This window comes from Bombina bombina, chromosome 1 (assembly GCF_027579735.1).
Source record: "Bombina bombina isolate aBomBom1 chromosome 1, aBomBom1.pri, whole genome shotgun sequence".
Taxonomy (NCBI): Eukaryota; Metazoa; Chordata; class Amphibia; order Anura; family Bombinatoridae; genus Bombina; species Bombina bombina.
Window position 1 is genome coordinate 627,793,841 of NC_069499.1, and position 12,289 is coordinate 627,806,129.

A 12,289-nucleotide genomic window follows, 5' to 3' on the forward strand; every position below is an offset into this window, starting at 1 on the left:
TAGAGTAACCACGTTTTTCTAGGCGGTCTAGCATGTTTTTTTTCTGTTTCACAAACGTTTCCTCACTGGAGCAGTTTCTTTTAGCTAGAATAATTTGGCCCTTGGCAATAGCGTAGGGCACATGATCAGGGTGGCAACTTTTGGCATGAAGAACAGAGATGCCAGAAATAGGTTTTCTATACATGTTAGTCTCCACAGTTTCCTCTCCTACCCCCTTCAGAGTTATGTCTAGGAAATTATTGGACTCTCCTTGTATCTTGTGTGTGAACTGAAGATTTAAATTGTTGTTATTAATGTAGCTAGCTGATATAGCCACAAATACTGGCTTGATCCCCCTGCCAGATAAATAGGAGATCGTCAATATATCTTCCATAATAGACTATATTGGTCCTGAAGGGGTTTGAATCTCCAAAGATGTGGGCATCTCCCACCAACCCATGTACAGGTTGGCATAGGAGGGGGCACATTTTGCCCCCATAGCTGTCCCACATCTCTGGAGATAAAAAAAAAAAAAAAAAAACTTGAACTCAAAATAGTTATGACTGTCACTGGTCAAGAATTTTATTTAACTTATAACTTATTAAACTTTAAACCAACAGAACACTATGATGGTGGCAAAGAGAATCAACTAACCCAGCACTGCAGTAGATCAGCGGCCCAAAACAGAATTAGCAACAGAATTTACTCTGCTCCATGAGATGTTGCTGAGGGGTTTCTGAGATCATGTGACCACCACCCCTCGGGGGAGGGAGAGTGGTTACCTCATGTGCACATGAGGCCTACAGCCCCTCCCCTATTGCTTGGTCATCACTCCCTCTAGGTACATTCTCCTGCGCAACAGGCCTGCGACCCCCCGCAGCCAGAGTGCAAGAATTCTCCACCTGTAATGTAAGGGTCCTCTGCAACCAAGCCGCTTGAGCCTAATAAACAGAGGGAGGAGAATAATACATTACCACTATGGTCTTACTCAGGCTTAGAGTGACTAGTCATAACCCTGCTATTAGCACTGGGGAGTAGCCTCCATCTGAAGAGGGAAGGGAGGGCAGGAGACTTCACACCTTTAGGACTGGATGTAGAATAGGAAGTAGCTTGCTTTTTCCCAGCTTTTAAGGTAAGGAGGGGCCCTCCATACTTCTGCAACATTGTTGCAAACACTAATCCAACCCTTTTCTCCTATCCCACTAACCTACAGCCTTAACCCTTAGCACACTCCAGGCCCATGCTGGGCCCTACACTAACTTAAAGGATTAAAGGCTCCCGCCACAAGACAAGGTAGCATTTTAATAACTCCCTTGCCGCCATTAACCACAGCCTGACTTACAGAAGGGGTGAAATAGACCTCTGTATATTCCTAGAAATAAATCCAGGCCTATATCAGTTAGGTGAACCTTATCCCTACGATATAAATCTGCTCTGTCGGCCGTGATGGCTTTGTGCCGTACCACAAAGCCACCAGATTCTGTGGCGGTCTTGGCCAAAGAAGAATTGATTTTCTTTCGTACCCTATAGGCTGCATTATGAAAGGACATATGTGTGTCTCCAATGTAATCTTGGTATAACATTGGACCAACCTAAGGTAACTCCCGGAATGCAGGTTCTGATTCATTTAAAGTCTACTATTTTTATCAATTGTAGGACTGGTACAGTACCTACATCATTACCCCTCAGGTGAATAACCATGATGTGAGGTTTCCCCCATCGTAAGAGGGCCTAGGAAATTATGTCAACTAACTCCGGCCAACACATTCCCCTATGCCCTAGCCACCTAAAAGATGCCTTGGAAGCTGGGAAGCCCAAATTTTGCCCCACAGGATGTGAAGCGCACCAAACAGCGACCCAATGAACATAGGAGTGTCCCACGATCCAAACACAATTTGCTCCCGGTGTGCCTCCTGTGAAAATTAAAAGAGATTAGTATCTGGGGAATATTACTGCCAGTTTAAAACAATCGGACAAACATACCCTCTAAAATGATTGGAGCACCAACGCCACAAACGTTTGATGTTATCAACGGGTGCTGCATTAGTGGCAACCCCTATGTGAAAAGAGTGTGGTGCTATTCTAGAAACATCCAGCCCTGCTTTATTCGCTGCTCTATTCAATACCCGACTAATCAAAAATTTTGAAAGGGAGCTTCCATCCACATGGATCAAGAATTGCCCAGGTGTCGACGGCCTGAGCCTTGTAAACTCATTTATTAACTTCACTAGACAGCAAGGGCTATCAGCGACTAGGAGGATAGTTAGCCAAACACCCTTACCTAATTGGTCAGTTTTTGAAAAGGGAATAAACAAGAGCAGTGAGTCTGGGGAGGCCCTAACGTGTTCTAACTGTACACCTCTGCCCCATATTCTCTTTGAAGGGGCCACTAACTCGCCCACTCATAGAGCCACTGAGAAAGCTTACACGAAAGCAGTTTGGAATAATAATGATTCAAATTTTAAAGCACAAATGACTTCCAATGCAGAGACCACCTGCTCAAGCCGGTCCCTGGTGATAGGCTCCCGTGAGTCCTTTTTTTTATGGCTGTGATTGACTCCATCCTTTCACTACTTGCCGAATAAAAAATTAATTTGCAGGATCTGGCAAAGCTAATTATCTATAAAAGAAGGACAACGATGCCAAACGAGACTGAATGGCACCCTGATGTGCCCTAGCGGCGTGTAAACTCACCAACCAGTCACATAAAGTCGCCTGAGATCCCTGAACAGACTCAACGCCCCTGGAATTGCAAAACTGATCCCATTTACTCCAGAGTCTCACATAAGAGTGCCAGGTAGACGGGGCCAAGGAGGCACGCACCAGGGGTAGTAAAGCTATCCAGGACCGATAAGCTGCCAAAGGAAATCAGGACAAAGTAAACCCACTGTAGCCACGTTGGGTACTAATCGTCTAAAGGTTTCCCACTCAAATCTAGATAACGCATCAGCCACTACGTTATTCACCCCAGGGACATGTTTCGCTATGAATTGAATATTGAGCTCTAGACAGCGCAACACCAGATGGCGCAACAATGTCACTACTACCGAAGAGGTGGCCAACAAGTTATTAATTGCGTATACCACGCTGATGTTGTCTGTCCAGAACACAATAGTTCTAACTGAGAATTTATTCCCCAAAAGTTCAACTGACATGACTATGGGAAAAAGTTCAAGGAGAGTTAAATTGCGAGTCAAGCCCAGAGTTACCCACTCGCTCGGCCACTTCCCCGCATTCCATTCACCCTGAAAATAAGCCCCATAGCCATGTGATCCTGCTGCATCAGTAAAAAGGTGTAAAAGCTGGCTAGATACCAGTCCAGAGCACCAAATACGCACACCATTAAATTTTACCAGGAATTATTCCCAGACTAATAAATCTGTCACCAAATCCTTTGTGAGTGTAATTTTTTGTGTGGGCCTAGATCTACCGCTAAGTTGTCTCTCTAGTCTCTGATTATAAACTTTTCCCATAGGGATGACTTTGCAAGCAAAATGTAGTAGACCTAAGAGAGATTGGAGTTGCTTCAGTAAAATAAGCTTACTGCTAGCAGCCACCTGGACAGCCTCTAACATAGTTTCGATCTTATCAACTGGAAGTCTATAAACCATCTCTACAGTGTCTACCTCAATACCTAGAAAGGTTAGGCAAGTAGTGGAGCCTTGGGTCTTATCCTCAGCTAGGGGGACCCCAAATTGGGACATAAGATTCTGCATCTCGTTCATAAGCCTCAAACATTCATCCGAATCTGCTCTCCCTACCAGAAGGAAATCGTTCAGGTAATGAGCTATGGAATCACTACCCGCTTTACACTCCACAGCCCAATAAAGGAAATTGCTGAAGGACTCAAAGAGGGTGCAAGAAAGCGCAGAACCCATGGGCAGGCAGCGATCCACATAGAATTCACCCTGGAACTTGCAACCCATAAGGGGAAAAACTGATGGATGAAGGGGCAACAACCGAATAGCAGCCTCAATGTCTAATTTTGCCATTAGCGCACCCCTCCCTGGTAGTGCACTGAACTTAGCTGAGGGTTTATGGCACCATTAACTGAGCTACCCTTGGGGTATGAAAGGGGCTGAATAAGGCAAAATTTTCCTGGTTCTTTTTTGGTCACAACCCCTAAGGGGGATACCACTAAATTTGGAAGGGGAGGATAGGGGAATGGTCCTATCATATGAACCATAGCTAACTCTTTATTTATTTTTTCTTTAACTACCAGAGGGTGCTGGTAGGCCAAAACCAAACTTCTATGGACTTTTGAGCCTTTAATTGAGTGACAAACCGGGATCATAAACCCATAAGTAAAACCCTCCCACAGTAATTTTGCTGCTGCCTGATCTGGGTAATTATGCAACCATGGTTCAAGCACGTGAACCATCACTGGCGACCGTGTCTTTTGTTGCCATATTGGAATTAGGGGGGTTTCCCGGTTGCCGGGGTGTCTTTACACTTAAGGCAGTCATTACCTGGGTGGGGGCCATCGCAGAATTTGCAGACGTGTTGGAAACTACAGGATTTGCCTCTCTCACATTTTCCTCACTGAAATAACCAGCATGCCCTGCCCCTCTTTAAATTTCTATTGCCACAAAATGTTTGTAAACTAGTATTCTTGGAAGGGGCGGAGGAAGGATTGGAAGGGTCCATATGCTGCCATAACTGGGAATCAGTGGAATGTTAGGACAGGGTTGCCAGACATTTTTCTTCTAAATTCAGAATCGTACTCCCTCCATATCCCATCACTATGGTGTCTTTGGATCCAATGAATGGTATCCGTATATTTTAAAATGGCCAAATTTTGAGAGTGGTATTTCTTGAGGTAGCAGGAAGAGAAGACCCTAAAACATTGCAGCCACTCATCAAAAGTGTCTGGGCATTTAAATTTCTTAGGGCCTGTCCCCTCCACACTCCTTTCTCGTTGCCTATAAGCATCAATCGACAAGTCAAAAATATTAATGTATTTACCTTAGTGTATATGCTTCACTATTTTGGGATGCAAATGAGCGTTAAGTGAGTACATTTTTGCTGGGCTTGCATCTCCATACAATGCAGCCTTTCTTTCGGAAATAGCAACCAAAGGGGGTGCGTTCTGTACTAGGAGGGGGGATACACTGAATGACTTTCCCTTCCCTTAGGATTTTTTTTAGCATACTAAACATCCTCTTTTGACCCTTTCCCTGCAGACCTAAAGATGTGTCGCTATCGGAATCTGTGTCAGTAGGGGAGGAGTCTGAGGAATAATTACGGTAAATGTGCAAGACTCACCGTGTACTGCAGGTGCCGGGTTCGGCAATGATGTGGCTGCTACCGCTGATGGTGTTTCCGCCCCTGTTAAGTTGAGGGAGTTGACCCTTGATGATCCCTTGAAATACCCCTAATCACCTGTTGCATCATCACCTGCAAAGTTGATGCTCCTGGAGGAATGGTCAAGGCTGTGCTTGATTGATCTGCTGACAACACCCCCTGCAAGAGATCCAACAACTTGCGCGCACATTGTACATTGGAACCGGGGGTATCAAAGATGGTACACAGGGAAGAAGAAGAGACTGGCATAGAAGAAGTATGCAAAGAGTTAACAGTCCCAGAATTTTCATTCAAAGAAGTTACATTAGTACCTCCCCTGTTTTGATGTCCACCATCATTCACACTGCTTTGCACAACAGAACCCAATTCATTCAAGTGGGAGGAAGGGTTACCCCTGTTTTGCGGACTTAACCCTTCATTCTCACTCCTAGAATCTATCAAGGAATTATTTTGGTGACCTGGGATATTAGTATTAATTCCAGGCTGAGGAAAATAATTATCCTGTCTTACTGCGTTTGACATATTGATAGGACTACTTAATGGCCTATTGCCTGCATCTGATCTAACATTTGAAAGTGAAGTTAGCCCTTTACCAATTATAAATTCCAGAGGCCTTTTATTAACTCTAGACATTTTGCCCCTTATTTGAGATCCGGTTCTATTGGCTGCCGTTTTTGCTACCACTTTTTGCTGTGCTGTAAGTCATTACCGTGCTGCTGCCATCTTGGCCGTCACGTAAACCAGAAGTGGCCGCACCCTCCTTAGCAACTTCCGGTGACGCTCGTGCCGGATCTACATTACCGGAAGTAGGCCGCGAGTCATTGAGCTGCTGTGTAGCTGGGCCTGACACATTCGGATGCTGAGTACTAGGCTGCATGGCCTGAGTGGTTTGTATAGGGGTTTAAATGGGTTCCGGTTGACTTAATGAAGACTGCATTTGGATCGGAAGGGCGTTTGAAAGCAATGGGAGTGTGGTGGTAGAAAGAGGCACAGTTACAGAGACTGGATGGATGTTATACTGTACCGGGGGCACATAATTAATATCCAGTATGGGCATTATTGGCACGGGGGGTGTGGCAGTATTAATAACACCCGAGGGTGAAATTTGTCCTGCTGATGCAGCCATCGCAGCCACAATGGATGCAAGGAATGATGAAACATCCGTAGCCGCAGATGGCGGAACCGCTGCAAAAAGGGGGGCCAACTGAATATCTGGCAAATGATGAGTTTGCAACACTGATGCCAGATTTATAGGAGGTTGTTCAGATTGCATATCATGCTGAGATTCACTAGGAGTAATCCCAAAATTTACATCCTGATCACTATGATAAACATGTACTAAGGCCTGGATCTCATGCTGCATTTGAGTGGGGGGTATAACATCAATATCCTTCTCAGATAGAGAAGCAATACTTATCTGCTTATTTCTCCCGGCAGAAGCAGATGGATCCTGACCTTCCATATAACGTCTTGGAGGTAAAGCTGAACGTCTTGAACAATGCGTGTTCAAAGAAGAGACTTCACACCTTTGTGACTGGATGGAGAAGAGGAAGTAGCTTGCTGGTTCCCAGCTTTTAAAGTAATGAGGGGCCCTCCATACTTCTGCAATATTTTTGCAGACACTTATCCAACCCTCTTCTCCTACCCCACTAACCTACAGTCTTAACCCTTAGCACGCTCCAGGCCCATGCTGGGCCCTACACTAACTATTTCAAAGATTTACATAAACCATTCAAGTGTGTTTCATAAATGTTGTTTTTGTTGTAATTATTGTCTGTTGATAGCAGTTCTCATGAAATGTGTGAGATAGCATGTACTGGGCACCTCACATAATTATAAATGTTAATGTCAAAAACACCCACTAACCAAACTCAGAAATAATACAGGTGAAGTGATGCACAATGAATTTTGAACACGATCTAGTCTTTACAACTTGGCCCCCTCACTAGCGTCTATGAATTGAGGTACAGGAAAATGTATGTGTTTATTGTCCCTTAAGGAATAAATGAGTGCGGCTTAAATATACTGGCTCAGCCTGTTCATCAACTCCTAGGTTATTTTATAAAAGCTCATATACCACTCATTAGTGAACAGGCCCATATAATTATGTAAAAACTAGAGTGCTTTAATGTAATGTGTTTAATGTGTAGATCATGGCCTATTGTAATTAATATGTTTATTAAATTTATTTCTCATACAGCAAAACAAAAGCAAACAAACAATGTATAGCCAGTTTTAATTGTGTTACCCAGTTTTGATGATGTTAAAGAATGCATCTTGTTTTGGGTTCTTAAACAATCCTGTTACAAATATAACTAAAAAAGTCAGAAACATCACTCTAAAGTACTGATTATGTGATGCACTTCAATAGCTGATCTATGCAAAATGAATGGAAACTAAGAGTGACAGTTCTGAGAGTGTTTGCATACCTCTACGTGGTTTCTCTGACTTGAACGGAAAAAATGTATGCTGTGAAGTTTTGTGCTGGAGGCAGGTTTGCTTACCTAGTGAGCTTATACATGTAGTCTTTTGCTTGATTTATTTTTATATGGCGCATGGAACACTAACTATTGGAACAAGTGCTGTTTCTTTCCAGTAAGTGGACTTTAGACAAGTAAGAATATATAGTGCAGTTTCAAAAGCAAAGTTATTTAGAAAAAACTGCACATTATGTACTACAGCTGCTCTAAAACAGTTTTGTAGAAAACTAACAGAATACATAAATATCTCCATTTACATATTTTATTTTAATAATGTAGTAAAAGAACAACAGGAGGTGATTAAAAAAAGTAGAAGGGCTCACAACAAGGCAAATCTGGCACACTGGGGTTTTACTGGGATTGATCTCAACTTCTGGTGCCACCTTCTTTCCCATTGGCATTGCCACTCCTTTTACTGACTGCTGAGCCTGGCTCTGCACCCTTCCGATCTTTCTCCTTAAATTATGCACATACAGTGTTGTCACATAATGTAGCATTCAGTATGTGGGTAAAAGAAGCAGTACAACACACCAGAAGGTAACATATGATTTCTTTTATACATATAGCTGATATAAAGCAAGCTGCAGTGGCCATACATCAGACATAATGGGCTTTTGCAGGCTTTGATGTGATCCAATGTCTCATTTGAGCATATGGATGACCTAATAGGGCTGTATCTTAGGTCTCATATGGCCATGTAGCATACATAAAGGACTTTGCAGGGGTATGTGTTTGGGATTATAGCTTGTATAAAAGGGCATAGGGGAATTAAACAGAGCAGAGGTCTCCTTTGTGCATAGTGGGGTATTTAAATTTGCTAACACTCAGCTAGTACAGAGGGGACAGTAGCTCGGCTGAGTGAGCAATAGTAGTTGCAGACTCTCTTCTCCTTCCTATCCTCCTTCCTCTGTCTCTCCCTCAGCTGTTTCCACAGCAATACTAGACTCCAGCATCTGTGTCAGAGCACTGAAGGCACATACAGCACAACAAGAGGACACTGACTTTTGAGTCACCCACTGTGTCTCACTAAAGCAGATAAAACCCTTCTGCCAGAGCTAATATTTAGTGAGGAAGTGAAAAGAAAATATGAAATTACAAGTGATTTTGAAAGTTTTTAACTATAGGTTTATAAGCTATAAATTCAACGTATATTTTGACTCCCATGTTTGTACTTTGAAGAAGAGCAGTTACTACTTAAAGGGATACTAAACCCAAATTTTTTTCTTTGATGATTCAGATAGAGAATGCAATTTTAAGCAACTTTCTAATTTACTCCTATTATCAATATTTCTTCATTCTCTTACATAGAAACATAGAAACATAGATATTGACGGCAGATAAGAGCCATAGGCCCAGCAAGTCTGCCCGACCTTACCTAACAGTATAAACTTATCTAGTTCGTAGGATAGCCCTATGCTTGTCCCATGCATTTTTAAAGTCCCCCACAGTGTTTGTTGCTACTACCTCTTGAGGAAGTTTATTCCATAAATCAATCACTCTTTCTGTAAAGAAGTGCTTCCTCAAATTATTTAAAAAAGCAGAAATGAAAGCTTAGGAGACGACCCATTTTAGGTTCTGCACCTGGGTAGTGCTTGCTGATTGGTGGCTAAATCTAGCTAAATGTAATCATCAATCAGCATGCGCTATCCAGGGTGCTAAACAAAAAATGGCCTGGCTCCTAAGCTTTCATTCCTGCTTTTTCAAATAAAGATATCAAGAGAATGAAGAAAAATTGATAACAGGAGTAAATTAGAAAGTTGCTTAAAACTGCATGCTCTATCGAAATAAAGAACTTCTGACCAGACAGAAAACTCCATTTGAGGTACTTTGTACCTCACCAACTTTTCCGCGCCACCTAGTCTGCTTACTATATAAACTGCTAATAGAGGGTGATGGAGAGGCTAAGCCTTCATATGTGGCTGCATGGCACAGAGAGCTGGGCGTTGAGTTTGGTACATTGGCTTGGCGATCAATATTTAATAAAGCGAAAAAAGCTTTGGTGTCGATACGACTCCAGGAAATGCATTTCAAGTTCCTGAGCAGGTGGTATATGACTCCGCAGAGGCTGAGAAAGATATACCATCATTTGAGTGGGGAGTGCTGGAGGGGCTGTGGAGAGGAAGGTTTGTTGCTGCACTTGTCGTGGCGGTGCCCTCTTGTGCAGCCCTTTTGGGAAGGGGTATTTGGGGAGGCTAGTAGGCTCCTGAAGATGATTCTGCCTCCCGATCCTAAGTACCTCATTTATCATGAAATACCAAAGATCGTTGAAGAAGCAAAACGCCAATTGTTCCTCCTGTTTTTAAACTGTGCAAAGGGTCTTATCCCGAAGCACTGGAAATCTACACAGGTGCCGACTCTGGGGGAGTGGAGGGCTGGGGTCGGGGATCTGCTGAGTTTGGAACGGTTCCATTACATGAAGTCTAGTAAAATGGAAACCCATGAATATATGATATTAATCTGGGAGGGCAAGGCCTTATAAGATGTTGGTGGTGGTAAAGGAGCTCAATTGGTCTTGCTGTGGTCTGGGGAGTGTGTCGGACTGGATGTCTTCCTCCTCCCTCCTTCCCCCCCCCCACTCCCCCCCCACTCCCCCCCACTTTTTTTTTCTCTCCTCCTCCTCTCTCCCCTATCTCTTTACCTCACTTTTTATCACTTTCCACTTTCCTTTCCTTCTCTCTCTGACTTTCCTTCCTCCTTATATGGAGTGCATTGTTTAGAAATGCGTGTGAATATTCCAACTGTTTTAGTTGGAGAACTGAGTTGGAATAAGTTTGGTTTAACTGTTGTTTAATCAAGATGTTGCAACTTTAAGCAACATATGGATTTCATTGATGAGCATTATGTTACTATTTCAAGCTACTGATTACCATTATTAATGTTAAAACAGATACCATGTGCGAATAACAATATTCTATTATTGTATCTTATCCATGCTGTTAAAGTATAGCTGTTCATGAAATAAAGCTTTTTTAAAAAAACACAAAAAAAACCATACCTTATCAACAATTATTGGAACTCCAAATATAAACATTTAAATATCACTCTGTTAACACTTGTATTTGGTAATCTATCTATCTATCTATCTATCTATCTCTATCCATCTATCTATCTCTATTACTTTACTAATTCCCTGCTAAGACATTGCAACAGGCAAGCGAGAACACAATAAATTAATTGTTTTCTTATAGTTATCATTGAGTGGACTAGTAGTTTTTTTTTCTTTTAACCCTGACTGCTACACTATAGTGGTATTTTTATACCCCAGTTTTCTCATGCATGTTCACCACAATTCATGACCAGAGTCCCTACCCAGACCTCAGGCTCTGTGCTGTGTCAGGGGATTAAGATCCTGTCTCCAATCTTCACATTGTTGCTTTCCAATTTAAATAAAGCTAAAAACTCTCTTTTTATAAAAAAAAAGAAAGCATATATGAGTGCTCAGATGTTGGCCCAGGCAGAAATATTTTTCTTTGTAAACATGCAAGAAAATGAGAAACGAGAACTTGTTAAATACGGGAGTTTTTTTTTTTTTTTTTACTTAAACACCTAGAACATTAGTTATGCCACCCTGATGATTTCTGAAATGTTTAAAATGTTTACTAAGAGCAGTTCACCATGCTTAGAGTCTCTTTGCACATTGGAGATCAAATGTCATGTTGGATAGTGTCTCTAGTTTTATAAATAAAAAATAGAACTGTTCTGATCGTCTGTCTTCTTTAAAGAACAGGTCTTACTATTATGAGTATTATTATCGTTATTACATTACTGTTGATTCTTTGATACCAAACAAACGAAGCGATAGATGATAGGTAGATTACACACACCCTCACACAGGACTGATTTTAAAAAGATATCTGGGCTGCTGAGATTCTATAAGAATGCGCGCCAGTCCTTCTATTTCCCTAGTGGAATTATTTAAAGCCACTTTTTACCCTGAAAACAGGGTGTCTGGCTAAAGTGCGTCTACTGCATTGTTGTATGGGAAGGTGATGCATACATTACAAAAGTGCACAATGAAAATTGTAATTTAAAAATCATAAAACATTAATTATTGAACCATTCACACATAAATACTCAAGAAAAGATTGTATTGTTAAGGTGCATCAAAAATTGTTCACCAAAAATTGAATTCTTTCAAAAATGTAAAATTTGTTTGTAAATGAAACCGAAATAAATCGTATTAAATGTGCACAGCTTAAATCGTAATTTAAAGGGACGGTATACTATAAAATTGTTTTTCCCTTAATGCGTTTCAAATAACTTTTTTTATTAGATGCAGAGTATAAAATGCATGAAATTTGCTTTTTTAAGGCTTATTTGTGTATATGAATTAGCTGATTTTGTGTTTTGAAGCTACAACCTAATAAAATGGGTTGAGCTTGTAGGTATATTCAGATCTCATTACTTTATCACATTGTGTACATATAAATGCTTCTTTATCTTATATCTGTCTATAAACTAATCACCAATACTTGGAGAGAACAATGGAAAATTAACATTTTATTACCTTATATCTTCTATAACCC